This window comes from Sphaeramia orbicularis, chromosome 5, assembly GCF_902148855.1.
Source record: "Sphaeramia orbicularis chromosome 5, fSphaOr1.1, whole genome shotgun sequence".
Taxonomy (NCBI): domain Eukaryota; kingdom Metazoa; phylum Chordata; class Actinopteri; order Kurtiformes; family Apogonidae; genus Sphaeramia; species Sphaeramia orbicularis.
The window spans coordinates 14,795,763-14,815,702 of record NC_043961.1 but is presented as its reverse complement, the minus strand read 5'-3'; the positions used below and the strand labels follow the sequence as shown (position 1 = coordinate 14,815,702).

Sequence of the window (19,940 nt, the reverse complement as noted above, 5' to 3'; positions counted from 1 at the left end):
TCTCTTTCAACATTAAAATGCCTTTATTATCATGGCCATGATAATAAAAGCCTTTTAATGTTGAAAGAGAGTGCCTTGGATTTTTCTTCTAGTGTGATACATACTCTTTGAATCCCTTTTAACAAACAGCACCTCGAACAAACACTGTTTTGGTCCGAGAAGCATTCCTTCCCAAACATTTTTTAAAGTTTCCGAAGGTAGGGAAAAGGAACATGAGCTGCACAACAGCAGGAGGCTTAGAGGAATTAGTAAAGGGTCTATAAGTTTCACTTGAACTTTATGGTCTTGCGTTTATTCATTGTGAGGTATGTACAGTAGTGATGCGCAAGTTGGGCTTTTGTGCAATTATTTGACCCGCCCCGCAAATAATCTGACATTCTTTTGACCCGCCCCAACCTGACCCACGAGTAACCTGCTGATCCGTGCATCACTAACATACGGCACTGAACGCACCCCCATGTAATACTTGCACGAATCTGTCCATACACCAGCTACAGTAGTGGCAAACATACGACTCGTGGTCCAAAACCGGCTTGCCGAAGGTTCTAATTTGTCCCACAGTATGAATTTGAAAAATGCAAAAATTATACTAAAGTTATTAAGAGTCAAAGGTGTCATAGTTGTTTTAGCTCAGGTTCCGAATTCAGCCCAATTGTGGTCTCAAGTAAAATAATAGCATAATAACCGATAAATTCTGAGTCCAAATTTAAATCAAAATCTCATTATAAAAAGTCAGTATCAAATCGGTATCGGCAAAACTAATCCTAAAAAAAATCATATCGGAAGCAAAAATATCCAGAACCTGTGAAACTTCAATTCCTCTCTGTGTTTTTCTGTTCTTCCACCCTGTTTTGACCCTAAAACACAGTAAAACAAAACCGCTGAAGAAAAGGAACACAAGCGCATACTCACAGCAGCTTTTACGACACAATCCACAGCAGCACGTTTCGTTGAAATAATACCTCAGGGGTTAAAGGGTTAATGTTATTAAATCTTACGGCCTGATACTAGCCTTACGCCCTCCCGTCACCTCTGCCCCTACACCACCACCACCACCGCCGACCTCCCCATCTCCGACACAATACATAATCCGCAGCACTCAATCACAATTCACGCTTATTGACTTTATTTCAAACCTCAGATTGGCGTCGAAGTCGGAGTTATAAGTCATCCCAGAGAAACGCCCGGGGCTGGCTTTTGTTTTGACTCGTTCCCAGACACAGTGATTTATGTTTAGATTAAAATCAAAAGGTAAGGGATTGTGCTAATTGGCTGGAAAGATTGGCTTGTTTAAAAACACAAAGAAGGAAGGGGGGTGGGTTTCAATCCCAAGACGATGTTTTATCATCGTCCTATAGCGCGCTGGCTAAAATCCCCTCCCCACCTTAGATGGATTACACGTTGCTCAAACTGTGCTTGATGATTTGCCTTTTGATTTAATTTGTTCTCACCCTTCGTTTAACGTTTTATTGAGAAACAACTCGGCCATCTGGTTCGAGGAGGTCCCGGCTTAAGTCGACGAAGAGGTCCGAGGGTATAGCGCCTATTGGGCCTATATGATACGGGGGGGGGGCACCTCCTTCAAACTCGCCTGATTTAAAGCCCCCAGGCTGTTCTTAATCCCCGCCCCTTTCAGCAGCGATCACAGCAGCCTGAGATTGATGAAGCTGGCAGGAGGTTAAAAGCTGCTCACTGTGGGAAGGCCAATATGAACCCTAACTTTGCTTAGCCAAAGCTCAGAGGGGACAGAAGCTCGGCAGTGCAAGGGGGGGGGGGGGGGCGAGGGGGAACGAAGCGATGTGGGCCAAGTGAAATCTTCCCGGGTACTTTAAAGCTCCCTCTGAGTGACAGATATGGAGCGTTCCCTGACAAACTTTCTCCTTGTCAACATGAGAAAATTGACTAGGAATGCGGGCCAATTTCATACAACAGCCCCTGTAACCTACATTTCTGTCATATCTAATGCCATTAGCCACAATAAAAGGACAGTTTTCCGACATTTCAGGATCCAGTTTGGAGCTAAATGATAGTGACAGATCCAGAATCTAAGCTCGCGACGTATGATGTTTTTTTTCCCGTCAATAATCTTTCAGCCACTTTCCCATGTAGTTGCTCGGCCTATAAAACATGACAAGAATCCAAAAAAAAAAAAAAAAAAAACTCCGAGGCATTTCATTTCATTTTGGCATCGAGTTTTGGCATCAAGCCTTTGTCAGTCAAAGTAAATGTTTGACAACCAGACAAAGGCTTCATGTCTAAACACGCCAGAGTTTGCTTCATTGGGTTTAATACGACCGTGCCATGATAATTAGGCATTTTAATTGTTTGAAGGAAAGCGCTTGGGAGTTTTGTTGGATTTTACCGAGTCCGTTCATTTATTAACACTAAATACTCTCCGTTTGAGTCGAAGAAACGCTCCGAGATGAGATTTCTTTGACAAGATCGAGGAAAGTCCAAATCCTGAAACCATCAACTCAACTAATACATGAAAGCAAGAAATTTTGACATCTCTACTCCTGAAACCATAACTTATCTTGGCATTTTCACTTGGAAAAAAAAGACTTAAACTGCTAAAGCGATCACCAAAATATTCTAATTTTGGTGATTACTGTCACATACAGCTAATACTGTAAATTTGCGCCTAATTTAATTTTTTTTTATTGTAGTCAGCCCTGTTCTTATGTTACTTTGTAACATTTATATTCTATTTTCCTGTCTTATTTGTAGTTTCGTAAGTTTATATTCGCTCTATTCTTATTTCTGTAGTGCTGGTTTTTTGTTAACCCTTATGGGTCTGAGCTTATTTTGGCTGTTTTTGAGTACTTTTGATTTTGCCTTTATATACTATATAAGGGTCAAAACGTGGTATTCAAAATCTCTCTGACAGGACATTTTAGAGACAATTTGACAAATTAGGGTTGCTAAATGACCCACATTTTTCCTTTTAAATTCATTTTTATTTCACTTGGACCATAAGAGATTATCCAAAACAAGGAGCTACTTTATATTGAAATAAATGTCGGAATGGCAATCAATTAAAGTTTGCTCTCTGACAGGACATAACTGTGTTTTTACCCATAAAGAAATGTTTACTATACCCATGTTTGTTTGCTTTATTTCAGCACAACTTCATCTATCTCATCAGCCATTTTTTTTTTCACTTTAACCTACTATATCAACACAAAAGGCCAAAAAACACACAAAAAATATAAAATCCGATTTGAAAAATTGATATAATTGATTGGATAAATAACACAAAAATGCTGAACGAACCTTTTCAAAGACTTTAAAAGTGAATATTGGTTCCAAATATTAGGTATCTAAAATCCAAATTGTAATAAATTAAAACTATACTCAAATATTTGACATAAAAGCATATCTGTACACATGCGTTTTCTATGGTTTCAGAGTGGCTTAAACTCATGACAGAGACTGCTGCTTTTGAAAATATGATTGCCAGGGTGAATAAGGTTTAAATACAAATAGTCAAATATGGCAAATGTTTATGGCTCATATTATGGGGACATCTTAGAGAAGGTACAAGAGGGGGGCTGGTGGACAGTGTGTGTTTGTGTTTATGTACATGCTGTACGTGTATGTATACATATGTGTAAGAATTGTGGGGGTGCTGGGGATGTGGCTACCTTTTTAAGTTGTGGGTTGTTTTGTTTTTTTGTTTTCCTTTTTGCCTTTTTTCTCACTTTGTTTTTTTCCTTTCTGTAAATGACTGAAAATATGATAAAACCAATAAAACCTTAAATGATGAAAAAATATATATATACTGTTGCATTAGTCACTTTTCCATTGGACATCCGCGCAAAACTTTACCGATATTTACTAAATGTCGAAAAAACAGAAGTGTGTCATGTCGGTTTTTTCCATTAAGTCACAAATGTGATGATTTGTTTATTTATTATCGTGAGATGACACAGGAAGTCATTCCATAAACATGGCGACGAACATAAAAATTGTATTGATTTACAGATATATTCATTATTATTATATATTACCCCTCTATCTTGTACTAAATTTAAAAAAATTATTCAGTTTCCTGGTGTGTCCACACATACCACAACATGTCTCTTCTTCTTCTTCTGCGCTTGTTGTAACGTATGTCAACATTTGTTTTTTTTAATTCACCTGACTATAGTTGCGAAAAAAGGTCTTTCTATTGCAGTTTTGCGTGATATACCATTTGCGCTACGCCTGAAAAACCACCTCTTGCCAGCGCAAAAACTTTTAATCAAAAAATGAGACTTTTGGCGAAATTGACGTTTTTCCATTAGGTACATTTTTATGTGCAAGTTATATTTGCACAATTTTAGGGTCAATGGAAAAGCGACTATTGACTGGAGTAGCACAATGACAACAACACCTATTCTATTCTATTCTATTCTATTCTATTCTATTAACCAGCAGTTTTGTTTTTTTTTCAGGCTAATGTCAGGCTGTACTTCATTCACCGGCTTCTTCTTAAGGAGAGGTTTCTGGCACACTTTCACACTATTCTTGGCAGACTTCCTCTGTTTCTAATTCTCATATTTCAGCCATCTGCTCCACTATTACACCTGCACTTGACCTACAAATGCATTTATCACACATTGTAGAAGGCCGTGTAAACAGACATCTACAAAAGGCGAAACCAATGACTTGTTTCCTGGAGGAATGAAGGCACTTGTGGATGTGTTATTTAGAGAGCGGGTGTGGTCCAACAGCAGCCATTCAGAGTTCACTACAGTAGCTGTTGAGCTCTCACCATCTGCTCCTTTCTCCCACAAAGACAACAGACTGGGAAGTGTGGGTCTACTGTATGTTAACTGTGCGAGCCTGTAATAGGATTAACCAGATCCTCGTCTTGTCAGGCTGGATTAAAATATTCTCTTCGCTAAAGACCTGTGATGGGAAGTCGGCAGCTCCGCACTCCCCTCTCAAAGTCCCGATAATGCCTCCACACTGATTCTCATTTGATCGTTCAAGAACAATTAAAACAGCTGATTAACGCTAAGCGCCGGCCCGACTCGTGCAGCATCTGAAGTGTGTAATGAGTACAACAGCTTTTTGTGCAATCAAACGCTCATTTAACTCGCACAACGTGAACACTGTTGAGCTCGGAGAGGAAAGTATAGCTCGTGCGTCTGTGTTTTTAATAGTTTAGTTTGACTCAAGGGGCAACAACCAAGGCTTGAAATTGAAGCCATTGTCTAAGTATCTAAAGTCTAATTACTTTCGCTGATGTCTGATGGATGCTCCAATAAAACCTGGCCCCCATCAACTTCCTTGAACTTCTCTTTATAAGTATTGAGCCATCTTGGTTTCATTCACTGTATTTAGACGTTCTAATAAAAGTACTGATGATCTATTTGTTATTGAGACTTTGGGGACCTTCTGGAGCCTCTGTTTACTGTATAAATATAGGATCAACGTCCCTGTATCTCATGTTCTATCAAGATTCTATAACTTGAATTTGTGAGGTTGTCAGTTTCTGTTCTATGTTAGAGTCCTGTGGTCTTGATGCAGGAGGTCAATCTCCCAATAGGAGTGGGCGGTACTTTCACTGGAGGAGAACTCAATGAATTCAATCTATATGACTTCTATCAGCGATCAACAGGAACTATATTAATATCTGTACCATTTACATGTTATAAACCATCAAAATAAGGCCCATTATAAGTACATTTTTAATTATTCAAAAATTTGTCAAAAATTCATCAAAAATCTAAATATCTATAAAGTGTGATTAAACTTTGTAGACACTGTCCCAAGGAAGCAACATAGTTTTAGAGAGGTAGTTTTTGGAGAAGAAGATTGTTGAAACCTAGACATTGGTGACCTTGAGTTTGACCCTTCAAGGTCACTCAAGGTCAAAGGTCATGAACCCAAATTAAAGTCCATATATGACTTCCTATCAGTGCTCAATAGTAACTATATTGTTATCTGTAACCATTTACATATTATAAGGCATTAAAATATGGATCATTATAAGTGAAGGCAATTTTTTAAAAATCTATGCTAATGTTAGCAATAACCTAGTTCTGCAGTACATGGTCTGTTTGGTGGCCCACTAATTTGTGTATTTCTACATTACATGATATCAATATTACTGTTCTCAGACAGAACAGTGCAAATAACAATAGTACAAGGTAGCGTATAAAATCTCTTATCAATTTGGTTGGAGTTTTTTATGAGTTAGCATAGCTTTAGCTTGGCTTGAGACTGCAGAGCAACCTTCTGCTTCATGTCACATGGTTTCTCCACTGCCCCACCCCCTTCAGGACATGAACGGTAGATTCTATCCATTAATTTCAAAGGGAGAAGTGACCATGATTTACAGATTACAATTTATATGACATTCATTTGATTAATTTTGCTGAAAACTGTGAAAAATGGCTAAATGAAGAAATCAAGATTACATCTCATGAGACCTGTCTTGCTAAACAACTTTTTTTTTTTAATATATTAACTGTATTTTTGGTTTTTAAGGTTTATATAGCATATAATGTTAGCCACGTATGAGCATTTAAAATATTTGTTTTTTATATTTGTTGGTGACAAGCAATAATGCCAGGTTAACATAACTCACCTGTGTTTTATGTAATTATTGATGTTACATTCAACAGGGCATTTATTCAATTAATGGCATGTTTTTGTAAATTTGGGTCCCAACAGAAGCAGGTCAGACTGATGTCATGAAATCGCGTTGTATGTCACGCCAGTTCTAATTGCATTTGGCGTGCAATACGTATGCATTTTCATCCTTTTGCGTGTTATTCAACGCCATTTGATGGTGTGTCAATGTACAAGTACAAGGTTTACATATTCGTACCCGCTAACCCTAAGCCTAACCCTAACCACTAATCGCGCCCGCCACTAATCGTGCTGATCGCTAACCGCTAACACTGGTCTGCAAGGAAAATGCTTCCAGAATAGAAGTAATGAAATTTTACCACATGGCAGTCACTGATAAAGAAAAATCAAGTCAAAAATGCTGATTGGCTGAACTTTCTAAGATACAGCCTTGGTCAAAATGCGAAATTCAAGAATTAACGAGAGAATGGGTTTGACTCAAAAGGAATATTTGTCTCAGAGCTACAAGATCTACTTCAAAACACTGTCTGCACATTAGAATACATTCACTTTACAGGTTCTATTTAGTGGAAGATTTATAAAACTATTATATAAATGTACATAAACCAATATATATGTGTAATAACACTTAATCATATACCTTGAAAACATCAGCAAACGGGCACTTTGTCATTTATTTTCCAATTAATCTTATTAAAATACGTAACATTTAGCACATTTAATCTCTGAAGCAAATCATTTCTAAAAAATTGTAGACCAGTGTAACCCTTACCCTTACCCTAAACCTAACCACTAATCACACTAGCCGCTAATTGCGCTAATTATCTGTTATTTTACGTTAACATACACACGGAAAGCTTATAATGCATACAGATAACACGCCACTTTTAATTGCCATGTTATCTGTTCATGATATCACATTGAGCAGAGAATTGATCTTTGGGTCTTGAGCTGAAAAGTCTGATGACCACAGGTATAGAGGATCTTATTGTTAGCCTCAATAGCATAATCGTCTCAGTCATATTTTTTTCAGGTCATAGCCACTGATGAAGCAGCAGTGTTACCAAAAATATGACTAAGGCAATTATGCTATGAGGCTAACGTAATGTCAAATTTGCCCAAAATGCAAACATGAGGTGACAAAACATGCACAAACCAATGGGTTACATCATTGTGGCTTCATTCATGGTTACAGAATGCTGTTGCTATGACCGTAGCCTGAACGGCCTTCAGCCTTGTTGTCATGATGCTGTAATACATCCCAGAAAAGGCTGTGGTTGTTTTCATTAACATTTATTCCACAGTGTCACGGTGGCTTTAAACAGCCTCTGATTTTACTGCTCCACCTTCAGACTATTCTGGGAGCAATATTAAATAGTGAGCTTAACTTATTGAGATTTGTATCAATTTTACCGCACTTAAGAAGGCATGACAGTTCAATTATGTCACCATTAATATTTCAGCAGGCTGTGGCTTTATCAGGGCGAAAAGGGGGGAGGTGTGGGGGTGGAGGTGTGCGTGTGCGGAGGACTGTCAGATGAGGCAGAATGTGGAGGAATGAGGCGGAGTTGGAGACAGATATAGAACAGCTGCTCTGATGAACTGCGAGGTCCGTGACCCCTGTTTCTAATGACGACTGACCTTCACGAACTCCGCAGAGAAAGCACCAGACGAGCATCCCTGAGAGGCGGTATTTACAGCGGCGCGATTCTCATGTCACCAGCTACCGGGAGAAACCCTTAAACAAATGGCGTTTGGTGGAAAATAGACAGTAAACAACTGAAGAGGTTTTCCACCGCTCATTGTGTCAGGAGTGTGTTATTTTCTAAAAGCTTTTCATTTGTTTTCATGGACAAAAGAGAATCAAGGTTTTCCTCAGCCTCTAATTAGCTGCTCCTTTGTGTGTCGGAAAGCTGTTTGTCTCTGTACAATAAGACTCGCTGCTACGAATATTACTCCTCAAAGACCCAAAAGCGTCTACAAAAATGTTTAATAACTTTTGAAGCACTAATCCTGTTCAGTACAGTGAAATAATTCAGGTAAAATGCAGTTTCTCCGCTTTTCAGCAGCATCAGATGTGTTTTCCTGATGCGTGTAGCATCTGTAGTGAATAGAAACACCGTCATCTTCTACAGCATCTGTTCCCCAATACAACCCATGGAGTTGGATCGATGATAGTTGTAGGCACTTGTTTTTATGTATATTTAATGATATATTTTGCTGAAAATGACATGCTTTCTTTGATTTTCCCTGTTTTGATATCCCTCTGAAACCCAAGAACGTAAAGGTTTTAGCTTTTTTATTTTAACCTAGAAACTGTATGATGCAACAGTTCTTTCAGACACATTTTTTATAGAATGTCCTTTGCAGTTGACGTTTTTATTTTTTAACCCTTTCATGCATAGTGGTCACTACAGTGGACAGCTGTTCAAAGGTGTTGTTCTCTTGTATATTTATGGATTTTGTTAGTTTATTTCCATATCAGCCAACACAGTGGACACTTTTGCATCATCCCATACACTGTAATTCACATCATTACTGTAAATTTGCTGTTCTAGATAAACCTGATCTGCAGAAACATGTTTGAGTGTAAAAAAAAATTCTAATTGTTATTAGACTGTAATGAACCTTTTTTTGTTTTTTTGTTTTTTTAACAAAAACGTTGGTTTTTTTTGGCAAATTATCTCCATGCAGGTATGTTAAAATGTGAGAAAACATCAGATTAGCAGTATTAATGTTTTTATTTCATAGTTTTTATGCAGTATATCAGTAAATACATGTTTCTTTGCTCCTAAAATTAAACACATGGTGTCTAGCTGAGTGGATATTTTGTAACGCCAATGAAAAATAGGTTCATAAAAAAATTCAATCACATTGTTTGTTTGTTTTTTCATGCCTAAAGAAGAATTAAAAACACCAAGGGAAAAAACAATCTTGATTAAGCTTCTCATAATTAATGCATGAAAGGGTTAAGTAAAGCTGTGAAACTCATGTCCATTGCTGGGGTCTCAAGAGGACATAATAACTTTTGAATTTACCAAGTTTTTATGAACATCTACATGGTCAGCATATTAAATATATAAAAATACCTGATTTTCACTTGCAAAAATCTAAAGGATAATATTACAATATATGGTGATAAATCAATCTAAAGCCAACCAGCCCATGTCCTTAAAGATACATTTACGTTAATGCCATCAGAGCGGCATTATTACGTACCTCTGAAGATCACAAACACATATTCAGACTCATTTGTTCCCTCTGCCATCAGGCTGATCATGAGTCAGGTGTGATAGTCAGTTTTGAATAACTTTTATGCATCTGTCAACTGAAGCCACTCTCACTGTAAGATGTTACAGTGTTTCTGCTGGTATGGTTTTGCTGTGGTGGTGGTGGTGGTGCAAAACCCTTGCCACCACACCATACATGTGATACAAAACATCAATAATAGGCCTACACATTTGGCTATGCATATTAAAGTCTTGAATTAAAAATTGTGCGGTTTTACAACACTGAACAGCGGTTGCAGTGCTAGTGTTTTCCATCTTTATTGGTTGGTTCTGCTGCCAATGTACGACAGTAACTCTACTTGGACAAACTGCCTGAAAAGAACTGCGAGAGACATTCAGAGTCATTCTGTGCTGCAGATGAGTACGTCATTGAGTGTATCATGACTAGGGATGGGAATTGATAAGAATTTAAAGATTCCAATTCCATTATCGATTTTGCTTATCAATCAGGTTCCTTATCAGTTCTCTTATCGATTGCCATTGGGTGAGGAAATAAAAGAGTACAAACGGGTTTGTTTGCTTTAACTGTCTTTTATATTTCCATCTCTGCACAGAAAATATAACATATACAGGGTGGGGAAGCAACATTTACAATGAACATTTAGTTGTTTTTTCTCAGCAGGCACTACGTCAATTGTTTTGAAACCAAACATATATTGATGTCATAATCATACCTAACACTATTATCCATACCTTTTCAGAAACTTTTGCCCATATGAGTAATCAGGAAAGCAAACGTCAAAGAGTGTGTGATTTGCTGAATGCACTCGTCACACCAAAGGAGATTTCAAAAATAGTTGGAGTGTCCATAAAGACTGTTTAGAATGTAAAGAAGAGAATGACTATGAGCAAAACTATTACAAGAAAGTCTGGAAGATACTATTAAAGAAGAATGGGAGAAGTTGTCACCCGAATATTTGAGGAACACTTGCGCAACTTTCAGGAAGCGTGTGAAGGCAGTTATTGAGAAAGAAGGAGGACACATAGAATAAAAACATTTTCTATTATGTCAATTTTCTTGGCAAATAAATTCTCATGACTTTCAATAAACTAATTGGTCATACACTGTCTTTCAATCCCTGCCTCAAAATATTGTAAATTTTGCTTCCCCACTCTGTACAGTAGGCACAAATATTGGGAAAGGGGCACCATACAAAGTGAAAAGGAAACTTAAGACGCTTTACTAATTCCACTGTCTCCCGCTGTTGTGCATCTCATTTTACTTTTCCTACTTTTGGAAACTTTTATTTGAGGGGGCAGGACGTTTGTTGCCCCCCCCCCCCCCCCCCCCCCCCCCCGAGAACTGGGCCCGGATGACGCCCTGGTGTTTGCTCAGCCACTACATTCACAAGCATCGCTAAGTAGCATATTAAATATGTGACATTCCTGCAAATGAATCGCATGCTGTGTGGACAAATGTTTGAGCATATTGAAGGGATTTCCTCCCTTTGAAGAAATGGAAGTGTTACAAGTGGCCCTGGTGTCATCTTTTCACATGAAATATAACCATACTTATAGCGTTTGTGCCTCGACACCATGTTGGCTGCATTCTGACCAAAACAATGCAGTGTACGTGTGATGTCATCACGCATTTGCAACAAAGGTGGAATTGATAAGCAGAATCGTTAAGCAGGCAGGCAAACGATTCCAAGGAATTGAGCTACTGGGAACTGGTTCTCAAAAAGAACCGGTTCTCAAGTCCCATCCCTAATCATGGCTCAATAATTAATACTACGGTAGTTTTGTTATCAAATGTTATTATCAATGTGATCAATTCCACAGGAAACACTGATTTATATCTGAAATGGTTGATATCTTGTGTCTATATCATATTTATGATTCACTCCCCGAACCATCCATCCATCCATCCATCCATCTATACAAAGACTGACAAATGTGTATGTGTGGACTTTACTAAACCAACAAACATAATGGTGGACTAGACATTTTGTTCATTTTTGTCAAATTTGTTGACTATTTCGTTTCTTTTTATTCATTTTGTTTATGATTTTATTAATTTTTGTTACTTTTGCTGTTTAATTTAGTTCATTTTTGTCAAATTTGTTGACTATTTTGTTCATTTTTATTCATTTGGCTTATTATTTTATTATTTTTTGTTAATTTTGCTGTTTAATTTTGTTCATTTTCCTTCCTTTTGCTGATAATTTTTGCTTCATGTTGATATTTCTGTCCAATTTGTGGGTATTTACGGATTCAAGCAGAACTAAAATCTGCTCTGAACAAACATTAAGCCCAGACTCCGTTAAAGAGCTAACCATTACTTTTGCTGCACGTTGTGACTTTTAATTCTAGTCTTTTGCATAATTTATCAGGCTGAATTAAAAAACAAAAAAAACACTTAAACCAATCAGCAGAGCGTGTCACGTGACAAGATAATAAATCATGTACAATGCATGTGCTTTCTAAGCAACAACTGCATCACAGATCCTGTCAGAGTCCTGGCTTTGAACCTGTTAATATGTGTACAGCAAAAGAAGAGGTTTCTAAAGTCCGCTGCACCTGCCAGCACCGGGGCTTACAGGGTTTTTTTTTCCACACTTCCTCTGATGTGCTCTCTTTGAAGTCCCACCGGAGCGCCCCTTGCCCGGGACAATAATCACATTAGTCTGTGATCCTCGCTGAGTAGCCGGCAGAGAGATGAATTCACAAGTTGGACTGCCGGGACTGGAATATTATTTTGTGTGAACTAACACAGCATGCTCCTCTCCACATTCATTCACTTGGTCTGACTGATGCTGGCAATTTCCCCAGACGAAACTGTGCCACTGCGCGACATGATCGATGGCTCTTATATCCCAAATCCTTACCTCCATCAGACCCCGAGGCAATTTATTTCTGCCAACAACCAAGAATTTTCTGATGTCCCCCACAGCACACGCACACAAGCAACACAATCATTTCTTTTTTTTTTTTTCTCCTCCACACCTCAGTCGCTTCATGTATTTTTTATTCCTTCAGGTGTCTAATATACATGCAGTAAAATCGTAATTTCAGTCTGTAAAATGAGAGGTTTGGTGTTGGAATTTCCTGTTAGCGCCTGAGTGGAGCATCTGGACAGCGTTACACTGGCTGAGCTGTTTGACACAGCTGTCGGATACGTGGCCCGCTTCCTGTCGCTTAATAGGGTCGAGCTGAGGTTCTGTTGAGACGCATCAAACGGAACGAGCTCAACGCCAAGAACTGGAGATGTAAGATTTTAACTATGAAGAGGTGCAATCACAGAACTCACAAAACTAATATTTAGGATTTTTTTGTTTTGGAAAAATAAACAATTCTGTCACTGGGATTAACCCTTAAAGACGCAGATTTTTATCACAACTTCCAATTTTTATTTAGTTTTTTTGTCTTTCCCAAGTGATTTATCACCATTTGTTATAATACTATCCTCTGCATTGGTATTGTCCTATATTTACTGTTCATGTAGATGTTCGCAAAACCTCAGTGTAAATTTAAAGGTTATTAAACAAAACCAGAAAAAAGAGGAAAAGTGACGTTTTCAACAAAATATGTCATTAACTGAACATGAAACAAGTGTCTCCATCCACTGTCATTTATCAAATTAATAATTATTTTGTTTTTTTCATGATGACATTTAACCTTTCCTTAGTGATTAATCACTGTACATTATAATATTATCCTCTGCTTTCCACATTTTTCAGTGAAAATCAGGTATTTTAATCACTGCTCATGTAGATGTTCATTAAAGCTCAGAGTTAATTCAATGCTTGTTATATCAAAAACAATAAAAACTAAAGAGAAAGTAAAATATATCATCAATTGAACATGAAAATCATCATCTACATCCCCTGTCATTGATCCAACTCCATGGGTTTTACTGGTGAATCAGTGTTGTAGAAGATGACGGTGTTTCCATGGTAACTACAGAGCCACTGAACGTCCAAATGGGTCATATCTGATGACCATGAAAAGATGACAAACTGTATTTTACACCAAATATTTTCATGTATTGACAGGATTAGTGGATCAACAGGTATTAAACAGTTTAGATGGTTTGTCGATGGTGGATGTTTGGGTCTTTATGGTTTAAGATTGTACACTATAAAAAAATGACTTATTTACTTAACCCATTCAGACCCAGTGTTACTTTTGTGGCAGTTTCAAAATATTTTTGTCTCTACATTTAACTTTTCTTAAGTGATTTATCACAATTTATTATGACATTATCCTCTGTATTTTGCATTTTTCCAGTGAACATCAGGTATTTTCCTATATCTAATGTAGATGTTCACCATAAAGTTGAGGGTTATTATATGAAAAACAGAGAAAACTGAAGAAAAAGTGTCCTTTTCAACAAAATCTATCATTAACTGAAAATAAACCCAGTGTGTCCATCCACTGTCATTGATCCAACTCCATGGGTTTTACTGGTGAATCAATGTTGTAGAAGATGACACTGTTTCCATGGTAACTACAGAGCCACTGAACGTCCAAATGGGTCATATCTGATGAGCATGAAAAGATGACAAACTGTATTTTACACCAAATATTTACATGTATTGATAGGATTAGTGGATCAACAGGTATTAAACAGTTTAGATCAGCAGATGATTTTTGTAGATGGTGGATGTTTGGGTCTTTTTGGTTGAAGATTGTACACTATAAAAAATGACTTATTTACTTAACCCATAAAGACTAAGTGTTACTTTTGTGGCAGTTTCAAAATATTTTTGCTTCTACATTTAACTTTTCTTAAGTGATTTATCACAATTTATTATGACATTATCCTCTGTATTTTGCATTTTTCCAGTGAACATCAGGTATTTTCCTATATCTAATGTAGATGTTCAGAAAAGCTCAGATTAAAGTTGAGGGTTATTATATGAAAAACAGAGAAAACTGAAGAAAAAGTGTCCTTTTCAACAAAATCTATCATTAACTGAACATAAACCCAGTGTCTCCATCCACTCTCACTGATCCAAGTCTCTTTTACTGGTGAATCAATGTTGTAGAAGATGACGGCGTTTCCACGGTAACTACGGAACCTCTGAACATCCAAATGGGTCATATCTGATGACCATGAAAAGATGAAAAACTGTATTTTACACCAATTATTGACATGGATTAATAGAATTAGTGGTTCGGAAGTTATTAAACATTTTAGATCAGTAAATGGTTTTGGTTGTCGGTGGCTGTTTGGGTCTTTATGGGTTAAACTATATCGAAGTAAACCGTCAATGACCTTTAACCCTATACTGATACTATAACAGGGTGACTGTACACTTCCACCTTACCCAGATACTTAGTCATGTTTCCAGCTCTGGATACTACAGCAGATATTTCTAACGTGCCACATGTGGTATTTTACATCAAACAGGCTCATGATTCTAAGTGTTGCCTCTTAGAAATCTCTGAGACATCACCGTAAATAAAACAGTTGTAAATATTTTCACTGCTGCTGATTTTTTTCTTGGACACGCACTCCGGGTTGCAAAACACTAGAGTTGAAGTACTGTTTATGGCTGGTTTGGCGGCAGTCTGAGAGACGCAATGAAGTCACGTATTAATCACACTAATACCAAGACTGTTTAATTCCTTATGCTCAACTATTAAGATGCATTTCTTTCAAACATATGTTGCTTTTTCTCATAGCTGTTGCATAAAAAGATAAGAAATCCAATGATGCCTATACACTGCAGAGGTCACCCAATGGATTGACCTTAAAAGGGTGATAAAATAATGACATGTTTGGGGCAAGAAAAAGCCGATATCTAATTAATCAGCTGGTAACCTCGTTCAATCTAGGAAAAACAAGAGTAGCATTGTCGGAAATTAACCATGTTTGATTTTCCAGTGAATAAATCTGGATCAGTGAGCATCAAAGTGAGATTAATCAGTTAAACAGGAGCTGGACCACGGACAAACTCTAGGTATTTGGATGGTTTTTTTTTCTTTAATTTGGCAATTCATGTTGAAATGCATAAGATTAGCCAATGCTGATGATTTCTAAAATGTCTAATTGGCACTGATTTAACAGCAAAACCAATGAATAAGTCCATTTAGAATACAGAATATGACAAAATGCATGTACGAAACGACTAAATAGCGGTGGATCATTCAAGTCAAGTGCTGTCATTTGAGCTTAAACCAGTGACTTTCTCTTCCCTAATAAAAGGACATACTTCCTACTGAGACCAAAACATTTTCAGCCCTAAATGTGCAGCGGCAGCTTTACACACATCCCCGGACACCGCATGATACTTACAAGATTTTACTCGGTTTTCAGCTCTGTGGTCCCCATGAGAGACGCCAGTATTCCATTCCAGGTAATAACATCCGAAAGAAGAAAAGGAAACCATGTGTTAGGCAAAATCTAATTTACGCCGGAAGGAAAAAAAAAAAAAAAAAGAGGAGAGTGCTGCGTCCGTTGTGTGTGTTGTGTCATCCAGAGTGGAGACAGGGAAACACAGCCACTGTAGTCACATATGTTGCCAAAGCCTCTAGCTTGGCAAAGACGCTCATTAAGCCACTGACAATCATTCCCACAAAGCCCCATCTAAAGGCCATTCACTGGGTGTGTACAAAAGGAGAGTGGAGGAATGCAAGTTCTATCTCGCCCCCCCACCCCCACCCCCTCCCTCCTCATTTCGGTGTCATGAAAGATGTTTGCTGCACCTGAAAGTCTCAATGAGGAGCGTTTATGTGAAACGATTGAAGAAAAGGATAAAAAAAAAAAAAATGAACACAGTGAGCGCCGGGTGGGAGCACAGATCACCTGCTGTGTGAAAATCTGGTGAGTTTTGCTGCTGCTGCAATCTTCTTCTGTCAGCCGGTGGCAATCTACTTAATTGTTAATACTGTTCATTGTCAGACAGTATTAGTCCAGTAAGGCTGGGATGTTTGAAGTGTGATTGTGTCGGTGTTGTCTGCGCTATAAAGGGATGTGTGGTTGGAAAATGTTATCAGCTAGGGCTGTTGGAAAATATCGGTTCTGCCATATATCGCGATATTTCATTTCACAAGGCTGTATCGGTATTAAAAAAGTACTGTATCGATATTTTTAGGTGTTTATTCAAATGCAGATATTGTGGAGGTTCATTTTTGTTTTTCTTTTTTGTTTATTTTTTATTTATTATTATTTAACACTTTTTTATTAAATAATGTTTGTTTGTTGGGATTGCACAAAGATAATGTTATGATGTTATCGGTTCTGCCATATATCGCAATTTTTCATTTCACAATGCTGTATCGGTATTAAAAAGTACTGTATCGATATTTTTAGGTATTTATTCAAATGCAGATATTGTGGAGGTTCATTTTTGTTTTTCTTTTTTGTTTATATTTTATTTATTATTATTTAACACTTTTATTTAATCATGTTTGTTTGTTGGGATTGCTAAAAAATAATGTTATGATGTTATCGGTTCTGCCATATATCGCGATATTTCATTTCACAATGCTGTATCGGTATTAAAAAGTACCGTATCGATATTTTTAGGTGTTTATTCAAATGCAGATATTGTGGGAGGTTAATTTTTGTTTTTGTTTTTTGTTTATATTTTATTTATTATTATTTAACACTTTTTTATTAAATAATGTTTGTTTGTTGGGATTGCACAAAAATAATGTTATGATGTTATCGGTTCTGCCACATATCACGATATTTCATTTCACAATGCTGTATCGGTATTAAAAAGTACCGTATCGATATTTTTAGGTATTTATTCAAATGCAGATATTGTGGAGGTTCATTTTTGTTTTCTTTTTTGTTTATATTTTATTTATTATTATTTAACATTTTTATTTAATAATGTTTGTTTGTTGGGATTGCTAAAAAATAATGTTATGATGTTATCGGTTCTGCCATATATCGCGATATTTCATTTTACAATGCTGTATCGGTATTAAAAAGTACCGTATCGATATTTTTAGGTGTTTATTGAAATGCAGATATTGTGGGAGGTTAATTTTTGTTTTTCTTTTTTGTTTATATTTTATTTATTATTATTTAACACTTTTTTATTAAATAATGTTTGTTTGTTGGGATTGCACAAAAATAATGTTATGATGTTATCGGTTCTGCCACATATCATGATATTTCATTTCACAATGCTGTATCGGTATTAAAAAGTACCGTATCGATATTTTTAGGTATTTATTCAAATGCAGATATTGTGGAGGTTCATTTTTGTTTTCTTTTTTGTTTATATTTTATTTATTATTATTTAACATTTTTATTTAATAATGTTTGTTTGTTGGGATTGCTAAAAAATAATGTTATGATGTTATCGGTTCTGCCATATATCATGATATTTCATTTCACAATGCTGTATCGGTCTTAAAAAGTACCGTATCGATATTTTTAGGTGTTTATCCATATGCAGATATTGTGGAGGTTCATTTTTGTTTTTCTTTTTTGTTTATATTTTATTCATTATTTTTTAACACTTTTTTATTAAATAAGGTTTGCTTGTTGGGATTGCACAAAAATAATGTTATGACGTTATCGGTTCTGCGATATATTGCGATATTTCACTTCACAATACTGTATCAATATTAAAAAGTACTGTATCGATATTTTTAGGTGTTTATTCAAATGCAAATAATGTGGAGGTTCATTTTTAATGTTTTTCTTTTTTGTTTATATTTTATTTATTATTATTTAACACTTTTTTTATTAAATAATGTTTGTTTGTTGGGATTGCACAAAAATAATGTATGATGTTATCGGTTCTGCCATATATCGCGATATTTCATTTCACAATGCTGTATCGGTATTAAAAAGTACTGTATCGATATTTTTAGGTGTTTATTCAAATGCAGATATTGTGGAGGTTCATTTTTGTTTTTCTTTTTTGTTTATATTTTACTTATTATTGAACACTTTTTTATTAAATAATGTTAGTTCCTTTGTTGGGATTGGACAAAAATAATGCTATGATGTTAGTTCTGGACTAATAGAATATGAACATTTGAACAGGATCTTAAACTGTAATATCTGCAAAACAATTTAAGTTTGAACACAGGAACATTTTGTGATCCTGTTGTGATCAAATAAAAATGTGTTTAGTATTAGTTAGGGATGCACCGATACCGAAACGAGTATCGGGCATCGGCTCCGATACTCACCGTGTGTACTCATATTTGTACTCGTAAAAGATATCCGATACAAACGCACCGATACCACTTACGGCCGTGTGACATTCCTACTTCAGTGCAGCAGGTACGTGGTAGTGGGATAATGTGTGTGGAGTGTGAAGAGTGTGGAGATTTTTCAAAATAAATGACGGTGATAAAAGTAACGCTGACGCAAGTAACGTTACAGATACAGACAGATACGGACAGTGTTCTGTCCGTTCTCTGCGTACATTCCACCTGTTTTCCAGGTGCTGGCAGATGCGTACTCATACGGAGAATACCACCAGGGGTACAGAGTGGTGCGGACCACTGCCAACGGAAGTGAAAATGAAACTTATCACTCATTTCTCTTTTCTCTTCCTGCTGAAGCTAAGCTGTTAAACCTTACCAGTGAAAATGCTGCAATATTAGGATCACAGAAGTGTTGCCTCTGTCGTCTACATGTTTGTTATTACTGACTTTCTTCTTCTTCTTCTCATAAAACTTGACTCTTCTTCATGGTATTTGTCCAGTATGATTAATTCAGAGCGGCGCCCCCTGGTGGATTAATTGAGAAACGCTCATTCCAACACATTAAATGTCAGTAGCAGCACTTTGTTCCAGTCAGACTAATGACAACGACAATGAAGCACATTTACAAAAGGAACTAAGAACTGGAATGGGATTATTAAGTACTTGTATCGGTACTTGGCATCGCCAAGTACTCAAATGTAAGTACTCGTACTCATACTCGGTCTGGAAAAAAGTGGTATCGGTGCATCCCTAGTATTTGTGCATATTTCTGGTGTAATTCAGTTCTTCAAGGAAATGATCATTTAAAATAAAGAAACAAACAAAAAATTGGCTTTTTAACAGTGTCATGATATATCGTGATACATCGTATTGTGATCCTAGTATTGTGATTTGTATGGTATCACCAGATTCTTGCCGATACACAGCCCTATTCAG

The 19,940-nt window shown here is 36.7% G+C and overlaps 1 protein-coding gene across 1 annotated transcript in view; it reads right to left on the bottom strand.

The window, feature by feature from the left end:
* The window catches only part of chl1b (cell adhesion molecule L1-like b), a 141,405-nt gene extending 124,956 nt beyond the window's left edge, over nucleotides 1-16,449 (bottom strand). Inside the window, 1 exon segment of the mRNA XM_030134871.1 lies at nucleotides 16,120-16,449. The gene's annotated coding sequence lies outside the window, so the exon portion shown is untranslated.
* Nucleotides 16,450-19,940: the final 3,491 nt, after the last annotated feature.